This window comes from Peromyscus maniculatus, chromosome 1, assembly GCF_049852395.1.
Source record: "Peromyscus maniculatus bairdii isolate BWxNUB_F1_BW_parent chromosome 1, HU_Pman_BW_mat_3.1, whole genome shotgun sequence".
Lineage (NCBI taxonomy): Eukaryota > Metazoa > Chordata > Mammalia > Rodentia > Cricetidae > Peromyscus > Peromyscus maniculatus.
The window spans coordinates 144,024,687-144,047,171 of record NC_134852.1 but is presented as its reverse complement, the minus strand read 5'-3'; the positions used below and the strand labels follow the sequence as shown (position 1 = coordinate 144,047,171).

General features: G+C 44.9%; 1 long non-coding RNA gene across 1 annotated transcript; it reads right to left on the bottom strand.

The window, feature by feature from the left end:
• Positions 1–986: 986 nt before the first annotated feature.
• LOC143269196 (uncharacterized) lies at positions 987–14,957 on the bottom strand. Its single transcript, XR_013045608.1, has 3 exons — positions 14,419–14,957; positions 5,975–6,094; positions 987–3,532 (listed from the first exon to the last, which is right to left on the bottom strand). It is a non-coding gene; the product is annotated as an uncharacterized LOC143269196 (long non-coding RNA).
• Positions 14,958–22,485: the final 7,528 nt, after the last annotated feature.

Sequence of the window (22,485 nt, the reverse complement as noted above, 5' to 3'; positions counted from 1 at the left end):
CGGGAACCGTAGTCTCAGCATGCTCCGTGGATATGTTAGACCAGCCTCTTTGGGTGCATGCTTGTATGTACCTCCGGAGCAGATAATGAAAGCTTAACTTATTGGTGTGGAATTGGATGGGATGCACAATCCAATATCATGGCCAAGCTGCCTTGGAAAGACTGGGACCCATTAATCCCCTGCCAATTGTTGAGTTTGCAGTTTTCTTCCTTCCCATTTTCTTTTGGGTATTTATAGATGAAAAGGTAATAATAATTTTGCTTCTGTTTTCCCTTGTCTTCTTTACACATGTATGTGTGTGTTCATGTTAATTTAAATGTGTGTGAGCAGTTTTGTGTGTGTGTGTGTGTGTGTGTGTGTGTGTGTGTGTGTGCAGACCAGAGGTTGACCCTTTCATCTTGTTCATTGAGTCAGGATCTCTAAATCAAACCTAGTACTCCCCTATATGGCCAGTCTCTCTAGCCTCTTTCCCCTGCCTCCACCTTTGGGGACTGGAATTACAGCTGCACACCCCACCCCCACCCCCAGCATTCACACAGGGATCCCCACACTGGCATGGCAAGAGTCTTAACCAATAGGTGTCTCCCTAACCTTAGTTTCTTCATTTATACCAAAATGTTCTTGTTTATGAGGCAATATTTTTCTTATTTGTAACTTCAGAACAAGACTCACATAAAAAGTGATCTCTATTGCCTACTTGATAGGAATTTCCTCAAATGTAGACGCTAATTGGTGGGAAGATTGCCAACTTTATACTGTGGTGTGTCTCCCCATTTATTCAAACCTTTAAAAAATTCTGAAGTGCCCTACCCATGCTGGACTGTTCTTGTGCAGGTCTTAGGCACACAGTCACAGCCATTGTGAGTTCATATGTGCTCTTGCTCTGTCCTGTTCTGAAAAGACTTCTTCACTGCAGCCATTCACTACCTTTGGCTCTTATAGTCTTCCCACCTCTTTTTCGATGATGATCTCTGATGCTTTGTGTGTGTGTGTGTGTGATAGAGATGTTCCATTAGAGATCAGTACTCCATAGTATTTTACTGGCTCTCTGTATTAATCATCATCTACTGCAAAAAAAAAAGTTTCTCCAATGAAGGTTGAGAGGTGCACTTATCTATGTAGATAAGAACTTAGGGGTGAATTTATTAATGTGTCCATTTAGTAGAATAGTAGTAGTAGGTTCTTCTATAGGGCCTATGACCTAATGAGTCATGGGTTTTTCCCAGTCAACAGTACCAGGCCTGAACTCCATCTTACGGAGTGGACTTTAAGTCCTCCCAGTATGTGACTGGTTACTTCCATAACGTTTGTACCACTATTACACCATCTAACTTACCTTGCCAGCCATTATTGTAGCTTGAAGGGTTCACAGCTGGGTAAGACTGATGGTTACTTTCCTCTTTCAGTAGCATCCGTAGCACCTTTGGTACCATAAAAGTCAGCCAGTAGGGATAAAGCTTCCAGGTGGGTACCAGCTTGAGTTTTTTGTCCTCTGACTCCATTAAGAGGTATCTTTAGCAATAAGGTCTGACTTTCAGGTTCTAGAGGATAACTAAGAGCAATTGCAATATCCTGTGCTGTTTGGGGTTCTCTGGTACCCCATGACCAACACCTGATACTGGGATTTTTATTTGATAGCCTATGGTGTCTAGGAGAAGGATTGCTCCCTGTTATAGAGTAATTCCATTTAAACTCCGTGTGTGTGAAGAAAATTTTACAGTAACAGGTTTCCATATGGCATTTTCAAAGGTCTTTAGTCTTAGTTCTCTCCACACCCCGTCCTGTGTCCTGTCTTTCCATCCCCCACCCCAGGTAGTCCTTCATGCTCTACTGTCCCCCAGCCCCCTTCATACCACCTGTGGTCTGTCCCACCTCCCTTGAAATTCCTCCATGGCCCCATAGCAACCATGTACAAGAGACAGCGTGCCATGTTTATCTTTATAGATCTGGGTTTTGGTGGTAATTTTTAACATTTTTTAAAGTTGCTCTTTTAGATTAGCTACAACTAGGAAGAAGTTAATGATTCCCATATATAAATCTTGTATTTGTCCCCCAGCTGGACTTCTAATAAAATCATCTAAAGAAATAAAAAGTGAGTTCTAGTAATTTTCCATTTGCTTCTCCCTTCTTTTTCTGTGTAAACAATTCCATCTTTTGTGAAAGCAGTAACTTGGTATCATTTTTGACACATTCTTTGGGTAGGCCTAGATACACTTTTAGCATTAGCATTGATAATAATTTTATTTCTAAGTTTATAGTGGCTGCTTCAAAAATGGAACCAGAATCCCAACTTCTATTGTAGGTTTTATATAGTTAAATTTTATATTTATCTAATTGAGCATAACCTCTGATAGTCTTATTTACTTTTCTTTCCCTCTAAAGCAGTTTTTTTAAGTACATGCATGTTGAATTTTTTTTTTTTTTTTTTTTTTTTTTTTTTTTTTTTTTTTTTTTTTTTTTAGGAAATAAGAATAAATAGTAACAACAATCACAATGTCCCTCTGTAGTCCCTATTTTCTTTCCAGGGCTGGCTCTACACTGTCCTGGTGTCCCTTCCCCAGGTGGTGTATGTACAGATTCTGTCACACATCCTTTCTCTATCAACAATACCGTAATAGACACCACCCACTCTTTTTTCTCTCCTATAAATATACGTATAGTTCAAAGTCATTTATTAGTATTTACTCTTTCTTTGTGTGTGCATGTGTGTACGTAGCCCCAGAAGTTGATATCAGTCTTCCTTGATCATGCTCTATTTACCAAGACAGTTTCTCTCTCTGGTTTTTACATATGGATGAATGCTGCCTGATGTTTGTGTCTGATGTTTAATGTCTGATGTTTTGTTATTTCCCTCCCCTCACTGTCCTTCTCAGGTACAGCACACACTTTTGGATTCTTTTTCTATGTTCATGGTTTTTGAGGGACAGTGTGAGCTGTGTGCATGTTCTCACACTAACTATATGGGGTGGGGGGGGGGCTATAGCCAGAGACAGGACAGTGGCTCTGGGTGTGGCTACTAGCTGGGAGAAAGAGCTCCCAGTTTATCTACTTAGACCTTCTTGAGACATTGCTTTGACCTCCAATCCAACTACCTACTTCTCAGTTCATCCACCTCAACAATGAGCTTGATTCATTTTTGTGCTTAGCAGAGACAATGATGGGGACCAGACATGGCAGAGGAAGTCTGTAAGTAATCCCAAATGCCCTTGCTCCAACCTCTCCCCAAATTCCCTACATCCATGCCAGCACCAGAGGAGCCCAAGGGCACACATTTGTAGCAGACCTGACTTGGGCTCTGTCTGTCTTCTTTGCCTTAGAAAACCAGACACTTTTGTCAGGGAAGTAATCTAAACATAAATATGCTGGGAAACAAACACAGACAGTGAGATTAAGTTCTAGCTGTGTGTTGCCTCCCAGTGGCTTCTTGTCTGAGGAACCCTCTGTCTGTTGGAACTGGAGATCGGTATGTGTCAGAGGGGTGTTAGATATGTCATCATCAGATCCCAGAGACATTCTCCTTGAAGTCAACAGGCTTGAAAAGAAGAGAAAAATAAGGAACTTTCTTAACGTGTGGGTCAGTGTAATTGAAGGCTACACCTTGGCAGCCACCTACACACTGTCTTCCATACTGCAGGAAATTCAGGCTAAGGATGTTTCGTGTTCACAAGACAGAATCTTACAAATGGGCTCAAAGAAACAGAAGGACTAGCAGACCCTTTTTATGCATCATAAATGGGTAACATGGTAGTATCCTCTCCTGTTTCTCTGTTGAGGGTACCTTGCAGGCACACTCTCTGTTCCTAGTTTCAAGAAGGCTCTCTGGTTTGTTGCAGTTCATTGAATAGGATACGGTGGTGACACCAGAGCTTCTTTTGAAGTCTAGTCCTGCTTCTAGGGCTCATTTGATATAGTCACTGGAAGCTTGAAAATCTTGGGCTTACACTATATTTAACTCCCAAGTTCATGTCCAACATCCACACCCATACATGTGGGTACATGCGCGCGAGCGCGCACGCGCGCGCGCACACACACACACACACACACACACACACACACACACACATTACTAAAATGTGTTCAGAACCAAACCTGCAATTTCATGGCAATTAATGAAGTGTGTGTGTGTATGGGGGGGGGGAGGTTTGTTTATCATCATGGAAGCACTCCTGAGCTAGTCTTTCTTCAATTACTTGTCTCCTGTGTAAAACAAATTACATCATCTAATTACCCACAATTCTTAATGCTGTGAACCAAGAACAAGGGGACACTTGACTTTAATGGAGAGTGGAACTGAGGACTCCAAAACACAGTAAACTTCATGCAAATAAAAATCTTCTATAAATTGGTACCTTGCTAGTGAGTTGCTGTCCCTGGCTCTTGGTTTTAGTGGGTCATTTTGAATGGAGGAGTAATCAAGAAGTCAGTTACAGAAACCCCAACTTTCTAATCAATTTCATGCAGGTGTTTATAGATTTCTTCCACCTTAATGAATTGGCCTTGGACTTGTGCCATGCTAGAAATCTCTTAGGCACTAAGAGAGCACCGATGGCTCGGCAGCCCCATTCTGGAGGGATGCTGCCTGGCTCTCGTTCTAGAACAATACCAGGAAGCTCCCTTCACTTCCTGTGTGTGTAGCAGGTATATGCATAATATAGTCTTAGATATGCAAAAATAGGGTTTGGAGATCCTTGGGCAGCACAGATAAAGGGACAGAGTGGCAGTTTTCTGTAAGGAATGCTCTTAAGTGCTGTCTACTTTTGAACAGAGGCATATAATCCTCTGTGGTTCATTCTGACATTTATGATTAGGTTATAAAGTTATTTTGTGTGACTTCTTTTTTAGTATACATGTGTCTGTGTGTGGTGCATGTATATGTTCAGATAGGGATGAGCACTCGGGTGAGAATGCATGTGGAGGCCAGAATCAATCAGGCCAACGGTGGTTCACTTTAGGTGTCTTTCTCCGTGGCCCTCCACCTTATGTTTTAAGGCAGAGTTCTGCACGGAAGAAGCAGCAGCTCACTGTTTTGGCTAGGCTGCTTGGCCAATGAGCTCTAGGGATCCATTGCTTTGCCTGAACCCCTCAGTACTGGTGTTTCAGATGAGCCCACCACACCCCGTTCTTTTTTTAAAATGTAGGTATGGGGGATTTAAACTCAGGTCCTCATGTTTCTACTCCAGGCTGCCCCAGCTCCTGCTTAGTGATTTCTTATGTAGAGCATCTTGGGACTGCCTTTGGCCAAAACAACTCTTCTGTGTGGCCTTGCTCTGTCTCTCCTACTAAGGCTGATATGACAATGCTTTAGGAGCAAGCTTCACATATAGGTTAACCCTAATCACAGCTCCAGAGTGTTAAATGTGTCACCACTGCCTCAAGGGTCTGGAGGAATAGACATTCTCCCAATTCAACTTTTTTCTTCCCACCTACATAATGGGTCCATATTGAGGACTCCTAGGGAGAGAGATGGATGTAGGGGAAGAATTGTAAGCTAAAAATAGGCTTCCCATATGTTCTGCTGAGTTCAGGGAAGGATCTGTGCTGTTATGGTAACACCCTAAGAACATCATATAACAGGCGAGAATAATCAATTTATTCCTTTGAGCTCTTGGAGACTGCCCATCATCTTTGTTTGGAGCATGACAGTGGGAGCCAAGGGCTTGGAAAGACCCCGTTCAGCTCTGCTGTGAGCTTGGAGGCTTGGAGGTCCTTCCCAGCTCTGCCTTTCTCTGGCTGAAACAGACCCACTCTTCACAAACACACAGGGTAGTCGCTGAGCTCATCCTGGTGCTGGTTGAGGATAGAAAGTGCTGGGTAAGTGTGAAATGCGGAGTTGTGCCTTCACAAGAAGCCATCAAAACAAATGAAAACATCTTGTTTAACACCCAGTATTTCAGCAAACATGTTCCCAACACACCAAAAGAATCCCCCCAAAATATTAAACAACAAATCAGCCCCCTGCCAGAGCCTGACTCACCAAATAAACGTAACGGAGAGAACGAACTCGCAGCCTTCACCATGCCTGTCTGAGAGCGTTGAATTAACTGCAGCATGTAACTTCTGCAGAGGAACAGGAATCACCTCATTGTTCTGTCTCCTAATCAAAGTCAAACAGATCCGAAAGTTCCCAAGTCAGGTAGGACAGGCACAAAAGTGGGGATCCTGTCCTTGTCCCTTCTCCTTTTCAAGCTCAAATAGGTGCCAGCCGAACAAAGGGCCATCACCTCTGCTTCCCACAGGCACCCGTCTGACGGCACCAGCATCATCCACCACGGACAATCCTGCTTCCTGAGGGGAAGAGCAACTCTTCATCACTCACATTGATGATGACTATGGCAGAAACAACCACCTTCCCTGAGGGAGAATACAGCTACTCCTTTGGCTGCAAAAGAGACCACCATTGTGTAATATTACAGTCTTCTGTGGCTAGAACCTTTTTCTGAGATTCCATCACTGGCATCAGCTGGAAGTGGAGTACCCAACCCTCCAAATATTGATGAGATTCCAAAAAGAGCAGCAAGAAGTCCCCAATGTAATCCCACAAGAGACACATTCTTGTTTCTCTAAGCACTAGCAGGCCATGGTGGTAAAGGCCTGTGATTATAGCACCCGGAGGTTAGGAATTCAGTGTCATCCTTGGGCACATAGCAAGTTTGAGGCTAGCCTGGGCTACATGAGACCCACTCTGTCTTAAAACAAACAAAACCCCAAACAGAATAGTTTACAGCACCAAATATCTGGAAACTTCTCAATCTTTTAAGGAAGAATTTGGCTTTGCTGGAGAGTATCAATTGAGTGTTGGGTATCTTTGAGCCATTAAAATGGTCCAGGTAAAAGCAGGTGCTGTTTGCAGCTGAGTAGGAGTTGACTTAAAGCGTATTTTCTAACATAGTATTGCTTCCTCCCACTCACAACCCCACTGTGCACTAGGCATCCTCCCAAACGCCCTGTGCCCTTCAAGATCCACTATATGTAGCCCTGCCACACGTATGAATGCTCACATGTTTAACCATTTGGTGACTATGGAAAAATTATTTTTATTTGAAAGTTTTTTCATGCAATATATTTTGATCATATTTCCCCTCCCCCAACTCCTCCAGATCTGTCCCACCTTCCTACCTAACTTCATGTTTTCTCTCCAAAAAAAAAAAAAAACAGGAAAAACATCAAAAATAAACAAAAAAAGAAATCAAAGCAGACAAATTTTTAAAAATGACATAGTCAATAAGGCAAAAAAAAAAGCCCAAACTAAATAGAAAGCAAGCAAATGCACACACACACACACACACACACACACACACACACACACACTAGAAAAAAGAACAGAAAACATGGAGTCCTTTTATGATGGCCTGGGGCATGGGCCCTGCTTTGGAGTGTGGTTGATATACCCGGGGACATTCCATTGGAGAAAACTGATTTCCCCTTTCCCAGCAGATATCAACTGAAATAGCTTCTTCATTAGGGATGGGGCTGGTGACTGCTTTTTGAGCCTTTACTTGGATTTAGCACTGCTCTGGCCTCTGCACGACAAAGGTGAGCAACAACAAACATCGTTCTTGCTTTGCATCCAGACCAGATGACCTGTCAAGGAGATGTATCTGCCCCTAGAAAGAGCCGAGATTTGAAGCTAAGGACGCCTCATCAGTGTGGATCGGGCGAGGATGCTTTGAAAGGTCATAATTATAATTTTATTAAGCTGTGATCAGGGAGAGAAGATAAATGTCATAGCAATGTGTTTAATATTGGATACATATTATATTACAGGATGATTATGAATTTGTGTTTCTAGTGTATATTCAAATTTTGATATGTATGAGGGAGAAAGCTGAGTTTAATTTTTTATCTGCAGGATAAGGAATTGATTTTATTTCTTTCTCTGCTAATTAAAGGAAAATTAGAAAAACAAGCTACTTACTAAAGCACTAAATACATTTTGATTACTTATGGATATAAGCAGTTGTGCTGGCTTCATTTATTTATTTACTGAAAGCTTAATGATAGGTAAAATGAAGAATTAATAGTGTAATAGAGAGGGATAATGGAATTATTCAGCAGACAGAATGAGGTTTACTGTTTTCCCACCTTACAGCCAGGAACACAAAGTGTTTGGTCTTGGCTGAACCTAGTTAGCGTTATGTCCCCTACTTGAATGGAACAAACCGCAGGGAAACTGGAGGGGCCAGGCAGGGGCAGCGGTGAGGGTTCAGGTGAGTTCAGTTTATGCACCTGAAGGAGGCTGAGGGAGGTCTGGCACACAGCTGGGGGTGGTGGTTGCAACGGTTAATCTTCATTGTCTTCTCCGATGGTTTAGAATCACCATGGAGACACATTTCTGGGTGTGTCTTTGAGGGGGTTTCCAGACCACCCTGAATGGGGGTGGCACCCTCTCATGTCCTTTGGGGCCTCTGGACTAAAGAGAAAGGAGAAAGAGAGCTAAATATCATCTCTATTCTTCTTGCTGAGGATGCTGTGTGACCAGCTGTCCACATTCAAGCCGTGGCAGCATGGGAGGCTGGGACAAGATAGGTGAGATGTGAAGAGGGGGCAGGGAGATCGCAGAGGCCCTCGGTGAAGATGTTTTGTTGTAAGAGGGTAGAAGGTGCATCGGGTGGACCCAGGACCAGGCTGGAGGAGACCCAGCAGCAGCAAGTCTGGATTTGCAGTCCCAAGTGTATATGCACAGTAGAGGGGCTAAGACCTATGAGGCCAACTGTTCTTCAAGCTTCCCAAGGATCCCAGGTAGCATCCATTAGTGCCTGGGTCCCACTAGACAAGCCTAGGTAAGATTCTGGAGGTGGAGATGCCTCCGCTTTTACATAAAGCTCGCCAGGTGGCTCCAAGGCCAGTCAGGACTGGTAGGAAAACAAAATCCAAAAGAATTGAAATCAGGATCTCAAATCTCGTCTGCAGCGTTAGAAGTATGGAGGCCACCTGGACAGCAGCTGAATAGGTAGAGGTGACAGCCGAATAGGTAGAGGTGACAGCCCACTGAGACAGGCCACACTGTGCAGCTTCAGAGAGGAAGAGACTGTGGTGACACACAGCAGCCTGCGGAGACTCTGAGGACATGTGCTAAGTGAAATAAGGCATACCCAGAAAGGTAGATGCTTCCAAGTATTGAAAATAGCCATATTTTCATATGCCAAAGGCTAGACTAGTGGTTACCATGGATTGGGGAGTTAGTCATCAAGAGGCCAGAAATTTGGGTTAAGCGAGAAGAATAAGCTCCAGAGATGTTCTGTGTAACATGGTGCCTGTAGCCAATGATGCTGCACACCATACACTTAGGATTTAAGAGGAAAGATCCCGTAGTAAGTGCCAGAGCTTTTGTAGACACTAGAGTAGGTGAGAGGGATGAGTAGGAGGGAGGAGGTGAGAGGAGAGGGGCAGATATGATGGGTCACAATATGCACAGCACTTACAGAACCAGATTTCAGGGTTTAGAAAAGTCCTATGTGTGGACTGGTTTGGAAATTCCATGTAGACACCAAAACTGAATATAGATTGGCCATTCTATCAGTGAATACAGTATAATCAACACTCAGAAGAGTCTCAGGAGTTCAGGCTACAGGGAGAATCTCCTAGTCCAGAAACGACTTGTGCATGACACAGATGCTGGTTGGGATGCCCAGAAAACAGGATGAAAAGAGCGAGCAGGCAGGTCCAGGAGATGCGGGAACATCAAGACAGCACCACGTTCTCAGGCCTGGAGACTCTGCACTCCCTTTCTGCTGCACTGCTGTACAACACTTGCCTTGTCACAGAGGACGGCTGAAAGAGCATTCTAGAATGTATGTACGTGGGACTGTGATAGAGGCTGCTTGCTTTAAGCTCACTGCTTGAGAAGTAAAGCTCTGATCCCCAGCCTTTTTACCCACCATCTTTGTGATGGTGAACAAGTTCCTTCCAAGTCTTGGTTATTTATAGGACTTACCTGTTAGCACGAAGTGTTATATGAGAAAATGCATGTGGAATGTTTTCTAAAGCACTAGATGCAGGCTTTAAGTTCCTAGCGTGCATGAGGCTTAATCCCTCGTAGTCAGTACAAGACAAAAACTGACGATAATCAAGAGGTCTGGGCTGGGGAGATGACTCAGTTGGTATTTGCTCTGCAAGCCAAAGGACCTAATTTGATGCCCACAACCTACATTAAAAAAAATCCAGGAATGGTGTACACGTGGAATCTTAGCTGTGGGGAGGCGAAGGCAGGTGAGTCCCGGGAGATTGCTGGCTATTTAACCTAGTCTAACCAGCAAGCTCCAGGCCAATGGGAGACTCTGCCTCCAAAGAAGGTGGACAGCATTTGAGTAACAGCACTTGAGGTTGTCCCCTGGCCTACACACTAGTGCATGTGCATGTATACACATACACACTTCGGCGAAGCCTCAGGCTGATCTCTCAACGACTCTTGATAGGTGGAACAATGGGATGGTGCACACTTGTCAAGACTCTTTGCTGTTAAGTTTTCCACAATCAGGTCCCTATATTCCTATGTGCCAACATTATTTTCTGCTAGTTTAGAGAGCCAGGGAGTGTTAATTAGGTGGGCGGTGGGACTGGGTCTTTTGTGACTATGGCTCCTTTTCCTGCCTTTCTTAAAGAAAGCTAGGTCGTTCCATTCACAGATAATGTGATCTCTTCCTCAGAACCCCTCACAGCCCTGAGCATGGCACTTGTGACATTAGGCGTGTGTGACATTAGGTTTGTTTTCCTCAAAGACTGCAAGTGTGTGGTGGGTAGATTCCTTCCAAACCTTTCATCTTCAGCCTACCTTGGAGCTTAGGGCTCAGTCTCTGGCCCAAGTAACAACTCACCGCACTAATGAATAATTTCAGAACAGCTGACCATTAAACCAAACCCTGAAGACCTGAGCATTTCTAACCTTCTGGGGTCTTTGTTGTTGTTTCATTTTTTAACAAAATGGGTGTTATCCAACTCAGCAATCAGCCACTATCACTTCGATAGCCAAAGCCACAGCGGTAAGTAAAGACACATCTGCAAAGATGACAGCTTCTCACTCGGGCTGTGTGTCTCTCTCTGACGAGAGATTCCTGTCATTTGTTTATTTAATAGCTGTGATCACAGGTAGAGAAGAGAACGCACTAGCTCTAAACCTAGCATACAAAGAAACCCATTTCACAAGGCACAGTGTCTGGAGCTCACACACCACCTCCTCAGGACCCACGACCTCGGTGGGCTTGCTGCGGAAATTGCCAGAACACACCCTGTCTGGGATGTCACAGAATGTGCAGAAGCAAACAAGGTCAGAGTCCCTGCAACGACCAGCTCCGAAGGGAGACCCTGCAAAGTTGGAAATGGGCTTTGCCCGGCTCTCTGACAATGCTTCCCTTACACTAGAAGCCACAAGCGTGTGAGTGCTACACAAGATAACCAGACTCAGAGAGCCGTGGTTTTTGAGAATCACTTAGTGGCAAACTTCCTTTATCCTTTCCCTTAAGCGACTGTGAAAAGATCAGTTGCTGGTTTTTAAACATCTGGACAATATCAAATGAAAAACAGACAGGGCAATTTACATACCCCAGGGACAAACATGAACCTGGAAGGTGATCACACACACACACACACACACACACACACACACACACACACACAGGCCAACTACCCCCACCCCCTCATAAACTTCTGCCCTGCCCCCACCCAGTCCCTAATTACTCCTTGGCATGTCTTTGTTCCCTGACCTGTGTCTGCTTTTACAGTGCACTCAAACAAGGTCGAATTGTGTACGTTTATGAGAAAGTCAAAGACCAGCAAATAAAAAGTTTAATTTCCTGATTCCCCAAAGACCACGGGGTTTAGATAGGACTCACCAACCTTTCTGACCATGGTCTTCTTTCAAAACAGCGGTGACCAGCCTCCTAGATCAAATTTCATTGCTCATAAAGAAAAAGAAAGAGAAAAAAAAAAAAGGAAAGGAAAATCAGATAATGTTAAGTGGAAAGAAGCAGGTTACAAGGCACACTGTGTTTACTACTAAAAGGCCACCTGCCTCTGGAGAAGACAGCAAGTGTGCAACCCCTCCCAAATCCGAGGTTCCGGGAAGGGCTGGAGGAGACCTATTGTGCTGTTCTCCACATTTTTTGGCTTGTACACTGATTTCACAACACACACACACACACACACACACACACACCTCATCATTCTCTCTATCTATTGACTTCTTTCAGATAATAATGTTTAAGAAATTGTCCACCTGCAGAGATCAATTAGAAAAAGACAATCAACTGTGCATGTAATTTTCTCTAGAAAGAAAATGGCTTAGGAGTTGGAGCAGTCATATAGTTTTCCATTCCCTGTGGAAGTCACCCAAACCTGTTCTGACCCAGTCCGTGCACACCAGGCTTGTACAACCAGTGGCTTGAGTGAGTAAGTCTTCCGATGTGTCAAAACCCTGGCTCTGAGTCTTTGAAGTCTTCTGAGACCCCAAATACACCCCTTCCTGTTTGAATTTCTCACTCAGAGAATGGTTGTTTGGTAGCATTAAGTTTTGAGGTAGCTTGCTACAAGTCCCTAGTCCATAGAGGAAAATGAATGATGGCATGGCAAAGAAGGAATTTTGCCAAATGTGAGTACCTTGAGGGATTTCACACCCAGCAGAGCAGATATACAGTCAATGTTGAACGTTTGGGGGAAGAGTTTGTGATTAGAAGTTTGGAGGGTCACTTGGAATATTGCTTAGGATAACCCACGTCTTGGTCTTAAAAACAGTGAATGTACAGATGCACGCCACAAGAGGGCAGGTGTACATGCTGAATGGTTCCGGAAACTTAACCTCCGTCTCACCGAACAAAAATTCGCCAGTGGATTTTATGTCCTATATCCATCACTGCCCACAGAAAGGCTTTGGTTTCAAAGAAGCAAAAACCACATTACAAAAAACACAAGCCCAGAGGAAAGCCTCCACAAGAGCATTCGCTAGCACTGATTTGAACTCTGCTGTATTTGTGTGCATTATAAAATATATTTTTACAGTGAAAACACCTACAATTTCATTACCACAAAAGATGGAGCTGCTATTTTTAAATGTCGGTGGGATAAACATTTCCCGACTCTGTGTCACCGCATGAATGCAGATGTACCATTTCCTCAATCTCATTTACAGAATAATGGGATCAAATAATGCTTCGTTATTTCACAATGAACAAAGCAATATGCGAGTCGGAAAAAAGAAGCAATTACACTTATTTTTCTTTCACCCCAGACCCTCTCTCCCAATTGCATTCTGATATTAAAATGAACTTAGAATGTTGGGTAATTCCAAGCCCTTGCTTCCAGTTCTCTGAAGATTCAGCCTTCTCAGAACTTGAGGCTTTTCTGGTTACAAATTGTTTTCTCTAAATGTTTCTCAGAGACCTTAGACAGCCTCGCCAGGGGGCGGGGCGAGGGGGGTACTTCCTGCATACCACGCATTCTGCACTGACTCTGGAGCTGGTCAGTGTTAGCTCTGGAGCAGGGTTAACCCGTCTCTGGCACAGACAGCAGTGCCCCTCGAAGCCTGGCTCCCTTGCAATGTTTCTGAACCACTTTGGAGCTACAGAGCCAAGCCGTCAGTTCAGTGGCTAAGGTTTTCACTGTGATGCCTAACACTGATTGTTAACTTACTGGGATCTAGAAATTCCTAGGAGACAAATCTCCGGGCATGTCTGTGAGGGGTTTTCTAGATTTAGGGTAACTGAGGTGTGGACAGCACCATTTCTTAGACTTCATGAAAAGGAGGAAGGGAGCTGAGCAACAGCATTCATCTCTCCGTGCGTCCTGACTGTGGGCACCGTGGGATCAATTGTCTCAAGCTCCTGCCTCCACGCCTTCCCCACCAGGACAGACAGCATCCTCAGTTGTGAGACAAAAGAAACTCGCTTTTCCAAAGTTGCTTTGGTCAGCTCTTTGTCACAGCTCTGCAAAAGGCAACTAAGAGGCTGGGTGTGTGTCATGTGACCTTAGGCCCTTCACTATTTTCCTCGTAACCGTGACTTTTCCAGCTATAAATTGGACATCACATTTTGTTTTTTCCCGGAGGATGGAGTGAAATCACGAAGGTGAAGGAAGCACCCCTGGTGTAAAACTATCACCCTGAAATAGGCCCTTCCTTTCCCAAAGCGTTTTCTCTGCCTGAGTTCACCACGCCCGGGCACAGCAGATGCAGTAGGCTGTTATCTACGGCTACTTTTTATTGCTCCCCTTTTCTAGTCTGTAGAAATGAAGACAACAACAGCCAATAAATGCTAAGTCTCCTTTAGCAGCTGCCTACAAATGCACAACCCCACTAACATTTTCTGGAAGGTTCCTCATAACATGCTTCTCACACAGTTCCTTGTTGCACCTCGTAGGTGCAATCTATTTCGTCCGTTACGTGATCACTAGGAAAAAAAAAAAAACACAAAGTGAATGGCGCCTTCTCACCTCACTCTCTGGGTCCACACTGAGGTCCCCACGCCAAAGGACTCCTGAAGGAGGCAACCTGCAAAGCAGCCGTTGTTTTCTCTGAAGCAGGGGCCCCCAGCCCACACCAGTGCCGCAATAACAAGGGAGATGTAGTGGAACATTAACTGTGCTTCCGCGTCTGAGACACCGGGTTGGCAATCATTTCTGACAAGACACGCACGGCTGTGCTGCTTGCATGGAGCAGGCCCCTGCTGCAGGGGCTTCCGATGGAACTCTCGCAAGCCTTGCTTCCTCCCAAGACCAGCACACAAACGTCAGATGTTTTTATAAGGGCAATTCCTTGGGTTTCGATCGTAAAACAGAGCACATGTAGTTTTGTTCCCTTTCAACACAACAAATGTTTCTTATCGCTGCACGGTTTCAGACACATTTTATTATTACCCCACCCCATTTTTTTTAAAGGTACCAATAACTTGAATAACATTTAACCCAGGAGTGTACACACACTACATTTGTACAGGCAGAAAAGTATGACAAGAAAGTCATTTGAATTGTCTGGACAGTTCTCTCTCTCTCTCTCTCTCTCTCTCTCTCTCTCTCTCTCTCTCTCTCTCTCTCTCTGTGTGTGTGTGTGTGTGTGATGGGGTGGGTGCCAGATTCAGCTTCGGTACTGCTCCTCAGAAGCTGTCCATTTGTTCCTTTTTTTTTATTACATTATTTTGTGTGTGTGTGTGATGGGCACACGTTCAAGAACCTCCATGCAAACCACAGCATGAGTGTAGAGGTCAGAGGTCAGAGGACAACCAAAGGGAGTCAGTTCTCTCCATTCACCCTGTGGTCTTAGGGACCTAACTCAGGCTGTTAGGCATGGTGGGAGGAACATTTAATCTCTGAGCCATCTCACCAGTCCATAATACAACAGGATATTTGTGTGGGAGGTGGAGGGCGGGAGTAGTACTTTATCACTGAGCTCTAGACACATCTTGTTTTTTTGAGACAGGATCTCTCATAAGTCAGGAGCTCACCAAGGAGGTTTGGCTGTCTGGTCATGGAGCCCTAAGGATTCACCTGACTCTAACTCCAGCATTGAGATTAAAAACATGTGTCATGTGTGTGACATTCTTTAAAATGTAGGTTCTGGGGATCACAAATTCAGATGACTGCAAAGCAAGCTCTCTAGCCTCAGACATGACTCTTAAATTTTCATTGAATAAGCTTTGAAGAGTCTCTTGTGGCTTTAATATTTGAGAGCAACAGTTTTCAACCTGTAGGTCATGACCCCTCTGGGGACTGAATAACCCTTTCACAGAGGCCACCTAAGACCATGAGAAAACACAGATATTTACATTATGATTCATAACAGTAGCAAAATTACAGTTATGGAGCAGCAATGGAAATAATTTTATGGTCTGGGGTCACAGCATGAGGAACTGTATTCAAGGGCCGCAGCATTAGGAAGGTTGAGAGCCAGTGTTCCAGAGGAAGGTTGGTTGCCTTCTCTGAGCACTCAGGGGGCCCTGAGCTCATTTCCATAGCTGCAGGGGCTCTGTTTCACCCCATCTCCAGAGCTTCACCCAGACCTGGACCACTTCCTGATAACACAGCGTGAATGGTGCCTTCTGTCCTTCTACAGCATGGTGAAACGTAATGTAGGCACTCAAATAGTTGCTGAGTAAAAGACAATGAATTATGTTATTTCAGACACAAAATATTCATTTTAATCTTTCTTAGTAAAATTAAGATCAGGGTTGTTTTAAAATAAGGCAAAATGCAATGCTTAAATAGAAAATGGCATTTTAAATTAAAGGCATGCTTTCAAAGAATTTAAGTTAATAGTTTTTTTTTTTCCTGAATGACTTTAAGCATGACTTAAATATTCTAACAGGCCAATGGTTTATTGATCAGAAAAACTTGGGTATTAAATTACCAGCTGAATATTGCCCTAGGAATCCCATTTGTCTTGAGATTATAGGGTGATTAATTTGATAAATAGCCAAGATCTATTTTCATCTTTGTGGCATCTTGAAACACATCCGATGTTCATTGTTCTTCTTTCCAGATGTGTTCTTCAAAAAGTGCATCCGACCACACCCTTTAGCTTTTACATTCTGCCCCTCCCTCCACCCCAAATACATGTATGCCCCAAATACAGTCAAGGGCTAACAGCTCACTTACATGTGTTTTGTTTTCATCTATTTCTCTAAGTTCTTCTACCAAAGATACAAACTTTAGAAAATTGTGTTGACTTTGGAAAGTAGCAAAGAAAGATTTAGTTAGTCCTGGGCATGAAGTGGAATCTGGGGCAGTGTGCCAGGATCAAACATTTGTTAGCTGGAATCCTACCACCTGTCTCTTGGGACTTCTCTCCTTCCCTTCTACTCCTCTGTCTGTCTGCCCAGCTCAACTTCCTGGACCCCAACCGAGGATGCAGAGGGAGGAAGGCGGTCCTAGAGGGAATCAGAACCCACTGAGCTCCTCCCACCCTCGCCCCCTGGCTTAGATCAATAGACCCTTCTGTATGCAGTGATGCACTGTGGGAAGTATGTGGGGTAGAATGGATCAGGCCCAGTGCTGTGCTGATTGCTCTGCACTTGCTAGTTCTAGGTTCTATACAGCCAGCTCCCTCCCAGAAACTGTCCTCGATTGCCATATGCTCTGCTCCACTTCATGGCTTCTGTGACCGCCACATGGTGGCCCCTAGTACCTGGGAGACTTCAGTGGATGGGCATCAGCCTGCTATGCTGGGCTGCAAGTTCTCAGAGGAAGGAAGGGAAAGGTATTTTCTTCCTTATCTCTTCATTCCTGCGTAGAGCTGGCACTCCACCATGTCATTAGGGGGAAGACATGAGTGAGCAGATGAGACTTTAAACACAAAAGAGCTTTGTAAGCACAGTACCTGGGGATGTACGGAGAGTAATGGCTGCTCTGTTTACCCTTGGGAGCACCCGGTGCCTCACTTGGACCTCGAGGGCTCAGAGCCATCTATCTAGAGGAAATGAAGGCTATAGAGTTGAAGAGAGTCAACCCAACTGTAGGTCACATCCTGTGGATAGCCTGAGGTGGAGGCCCAGGTTGCAGGATGTTTACCAGGAACCAGCCTGTGGTAAGAATGAGGAAAGGAGGGTAACGAAGAGGTAGAAGCTGGCCTTGATGTTGGTCAGGGACAGCCTGGCTGACCCATGGCAGCTCTGGGCTCCAGTGACCCTTCAGAGTTGCTCTGAGTTGGACCCAAATAACCTAACCTTCATATCTGACGTTGACCATCCTTGGCTGTGGGGCTCCCTGGAAGGAGACCTAGGTCTCTGAAGGTGCAGTCCTTGGAGATGTGGTCTGATGTTTCACTGGCTAGTGCTTCCTTCTAGAAGAGGATCTGGGCAGCACACAGTGTGTCTACAACAGCATGGCCACAGGGAGCTGAGAAGGCTGGAGATGGGAAACCAAGCTTGGGATGGACATAGAGTGTCTCTGTGGCCAAAGGGCTTCTGCATCTGGGTTGAGTGCTGGAATCTAAGCCTGGGACCTCTGGGATGCTGCAATGTTCTAAGTCTTGCTCTGAGTGAGGGGTTATATTTAAGTTGTATTTATACATTATGTTTATATTGCATCTATATGTACAGTGTGAACATTATATCTCAATAAAGCTGTTCAAATTAGTTTCATGAAAGTTTCTATTTAATGTATTTTTACATATATGGGAGTTTTGCCTGCAGATAGTCTACCACTGGCTTACCTGTTACCTGCAGAGGCCAGAAGAGGGCATCAGGTCCTCTGGAACTAGAGTTACAGACAATTGTGAGTTGCCATGTGGGTGCTGGCAACGGAACCCCAGTCTTCTGGAAGAACAGCCAGTACTCTATCACTGAGCGGTCTCTCCAGCCCCTAGTTTAACATTTTGTAACAACTATGCTGTATTAAACCTTCCTGTTGGTGTGCCCCACTTTGTCTTATATATCCCAGGCTGATCTAAAATTTGCTATGTAGCTGAGAATCACCTTCAGATCCTCCTCATCCTCACTGCCTAAAAGCTGGGGTTACAGTTGTGAGTCACAACATCCAGCTTACATGACACTGTGGCATTAGCCCAGAGCCCTGTGCAAACAGTCTGCCAGAGGAGCCAGACCCCCCCAGCCTCTATTTGTCTTTTTAAAAGAGAAAATACCACAGGAGTTTGACTGTACCATTCTTCCAACCCCCAAGTGGAAACGAGTATCTTAGAGCTAAATCAAGCGGAGCAAGGACATCGCAACAACCTGAACTTGAATCTTACTATAAGCCTGGACAACTGTCTATCCTCTCTACCCAAACCCTTCAGCAGCCCTCTGACCTCATTAAACATAAAGAGCAAACCAGTGAGGGAAGAGTGAAACTATCCTCCATTTTTCTTGCTTTGACCTGAGTTTAGCTGAGCGTTTGGTGTTAGCACTATGGCAACTCTGAGAGAGGACTGAACAGGGTACATCTGACCACATAAGGCCCCATCTGCTGGGAGATTTGGATGCTCACAGATGGCCCACATCCGAAGAGCTCAGTGGGTGCTGCGCTGGCATCCTACAAGGGAGGCCAAAGGTCAGCGTGGCCTCTGTGGAAGAGATGGGACCCTTACCACACTGTAAGATATCGCCATCTGTCTGTCACAGGGAAGCTGCTTTTGGCTCGTGTGTGCTGTCCTCTAAGCATCAAGGTCACTGTGACCTCCTTGGCTGTTGGGCTCCTAGAGTTTCTGTTCCTGCCTTAGGGACCTGTCCCTATCTCTCTATGCACAAAGGTGGCTTGCTCTTAGATCCCAGAGTTTGCTTGCTGGAGGCAATCCTCTGCCCTTGGCCTCTCTCCACCAATGCTCTGTGCCATTCACTTCCCCAAGTCTGGTGGACACTGCTCTGGCAAAATCCGTGATTTCTTCTGTTTTCATACCTTTAGAAAACAACTGCAGACTTCTATGCCTTACGAATACTTAGGGAACAGTCATTCCTCATGTTCAACCCACAGGAACAAGGTGCTAGAGGACACCCCAGGACCAGATGAACTCCCTAACTGGCTACTACACAGCTTGACTAGTAGTGGCCCACCCCACCTCACCTGGCACCACTGATCTCTCACAGGACAGTATTGAGAACCAAATCCTTCCATTTTTCAGACCCCAAACAGCTTGTTCACCCTGTGCGGACTCACACTTGCCCTGGCTCACAGGAGGAACTTTCTGTGATGTTCACAGAGGCATCTTTGGCCACTGCTTCCACGGGCTCATTAGTGACCTGCCGGGAGGTCTTTGGAGAAGATCCGGGTATTCAACAGCTTGGGCGTGTTTTGCTTCCATAAACACTAAATGAGTTTTGTAACAATGTAACAACAATGTAACAGCCTCTGAGCCTATAACAATGGACAGAAAAGGGAAGGGAGTTGGGCATGCAAAAGTTTGCTGGGAATCTAAAAGCAGGGGAGAAAATTCTGAAAGCAGTGATGTAAGAATTGTCAGCAAGAAGGAAAAAAAGAGATGTCTGACAAAGCCTCCCACAGAGCCAGACATGCTGTTACACACCTCGAATCCCAGCACTTTGGAGGCGGAGGCAGGAGGGTCAGGAGTTCACGGTTAGCCTTAGCTACATAGTCAGTTCAAGGACAGACTAGTAGCATGGTCTACGTGAGACTCTGCCCCCAAATACAAAACAAAGCAAAACAAAACAAGGAAGAAAGCTTCCAACTCCCATGTGTCTTAATTCTGCAGATTCTCATACATGCACCTACTCTGGGGTGAGAATAGGCTGGTCCCAGGAAATACATCCCCAGACTTCCAGACCCAAAGCACAGAGGTGATTGTAGATTCACACTGCCTAGACAGCCATTCCAAACAATTTACACCCAATCCTTTCTTAATGTGTTGTTAAATCTCTGGGTACATATTTGCTGATACAATATTCACAGCAAGGCTTCGAGAGCTGAAAGGGACAGAAAATGCTTTTCTTTCCAGACTCACTTCAGCCTTGCTTGTCAGACCCTTCAGGGTCCCACACCTCAGGATCTCAGCACAGGTGCAGGACAGGGTGGATCAGGGACCCACACAGCCTTCTCATCCATTGTGGACCCATTGATGGGTTCTTATCACAGATAATTTGCTTTATTGATTGAGAGACTGATTGACTTAGTATGTGAGTCTGTGTGTGTGCCTTCATTTGTGTGCATGTACCCCTGTGTGTGAGGGTGAAGGTTCGTGCATGTGTGTGTGCCCACACACCCTCGCGCTCACAAGCATGCATATGGTGCATGTGTGGAGGTCAGAGGACAACTTCTTGGAGTCAGTTCTCGTCTTCCATCAAGTAGGTCTTGGGGTTTGAACTCAGGTTCTCAGGCTTGGCAGCAAGCACCCTTACCTCCTAAACCATATTGCTGACCTCCTTGTGCACAGTTTGTGGGAATGGAAACTGGTACAGATGCTACAGAAACCAGCATGACACTTCTCCCAAAAGTTAAAAATAAAACTGCCACATGATTCTGTAAGTTTGCCTGTTCCAAGATAGCCTTTTGGATATATACCCAGAAGATGCTCGTGAAACCATTGGCATGGCAGTTTTGTCTACAATAACCAGAAGGTAAGAAAAAGTCACCAAGTTTTGACAGGTGAACAGGTGAACAAACAAACAACAAATAAAAACATGGTCTGCAATGTAAAAGATTATTACTCAGCCTTAACAAGGCATTCTGACACCTCCTCTGATATGAAAGAATTTTGAGGACACCATGTTAAGTGAAGTAAATTACACAGAGAGAAGATGTCTGTGTGATTCTCCATGTAACAGGTCCCAGAGTAGCCAACTCCACAGGGATGGGCAACAGAGGGCTGGTCAGCAGCATCTGAGGAAAGCGACACAGAAAGCTTTGTTGCCATGGGGACAGAAGTTCAGTTTTACAAGATGAAACAGTTCTGGGCACAGGTTACACAGCGATGTGGATATGCTGCTGAAGTGGACCTTGAGAAATTGTTAAGATGGGGACCGTCGCTCAGCAGTAGCACTTGCCTGGCATGCACAAGGCCATGGAGTCCATCTCAGGCTCCACACACATACACAATGGTTAAAATGATAACTTTTGTCACCATGAAAAGAAACAGTGTATACTTGCTTCCTCACAGCGATGGTCACTGGCTGTCAGGTTATGTTTGGGCTCCAGGGGTGCTGTGAGTTCCCCTCTATCTCTTCCGATCCACATTCCCCACACTCAGGGTCAGGGGCAGACAAATGGAGGCTCAGTACATCTTCACTGGGTGTCAGAGGAAAACAGGGAACGGTCAATGGAGGAAGGGGGAGAAAGAATGGACAGACAATCAAGAGACAGATTACAAATGGGCTGCGACCCAGTGAAGAGACATTCTTCAGGGCGAGCAGCACACTGCAGCAACAAGGCCCACTGCTCGCCACAAAAGGAGTAAAGAGTTTAGTACCACAGTTTAAGTACCTAACGCTGGATCTGTTGGATGACTTTAGACAGAATCGGTACGTTTCTTTCTGTATGGCTGTGGTCCTGTATGTTTATGTCCATGTATGAGTAGGTTGACATGAGTATGCAGGTGCAGGTGCAAGTGTGTAATCATGCATGGTGAGTTCAGAAGACAACCTCGGATGGCAAACACTTTTTTTTTTTTACTTTTTAAAATAATATTTTTCTTAATTCTTTGAAAATGTCACACAATGAATTTTTGTCATATCCATCCCCTACCTCCTCCCAAATCTACCCTCACTTCCATACCCACCCAGCTTTGAGTTTTTGTCTTTCTTTTTCCCATAGGGTCCAGTTTGTGTTGTTCAATTACACTCAAGCATGGGGCCTTTCCTGGCATGTGGTTGACCAGTATTTTGAGGCATTGGCCTAAAACTAGCCAACGAGGCAAGGCTGGCTGGCCAGTGATCCCCAGGAATTTGGTTGTCTCTACCTTCTTTTAAATATTGTGCTTGGTGGCTGATAAGCCCAGGAGGATTGCCTAGAAACCAGCTGCAGGTCAGAGAACAAGATGGCCAGTGACCATAGCAGAGCCCAGCCTGGCTGCAAACTCACAGAGGGGTATCTAGGTTGCCAGTGTACAATGATAAAAGTACG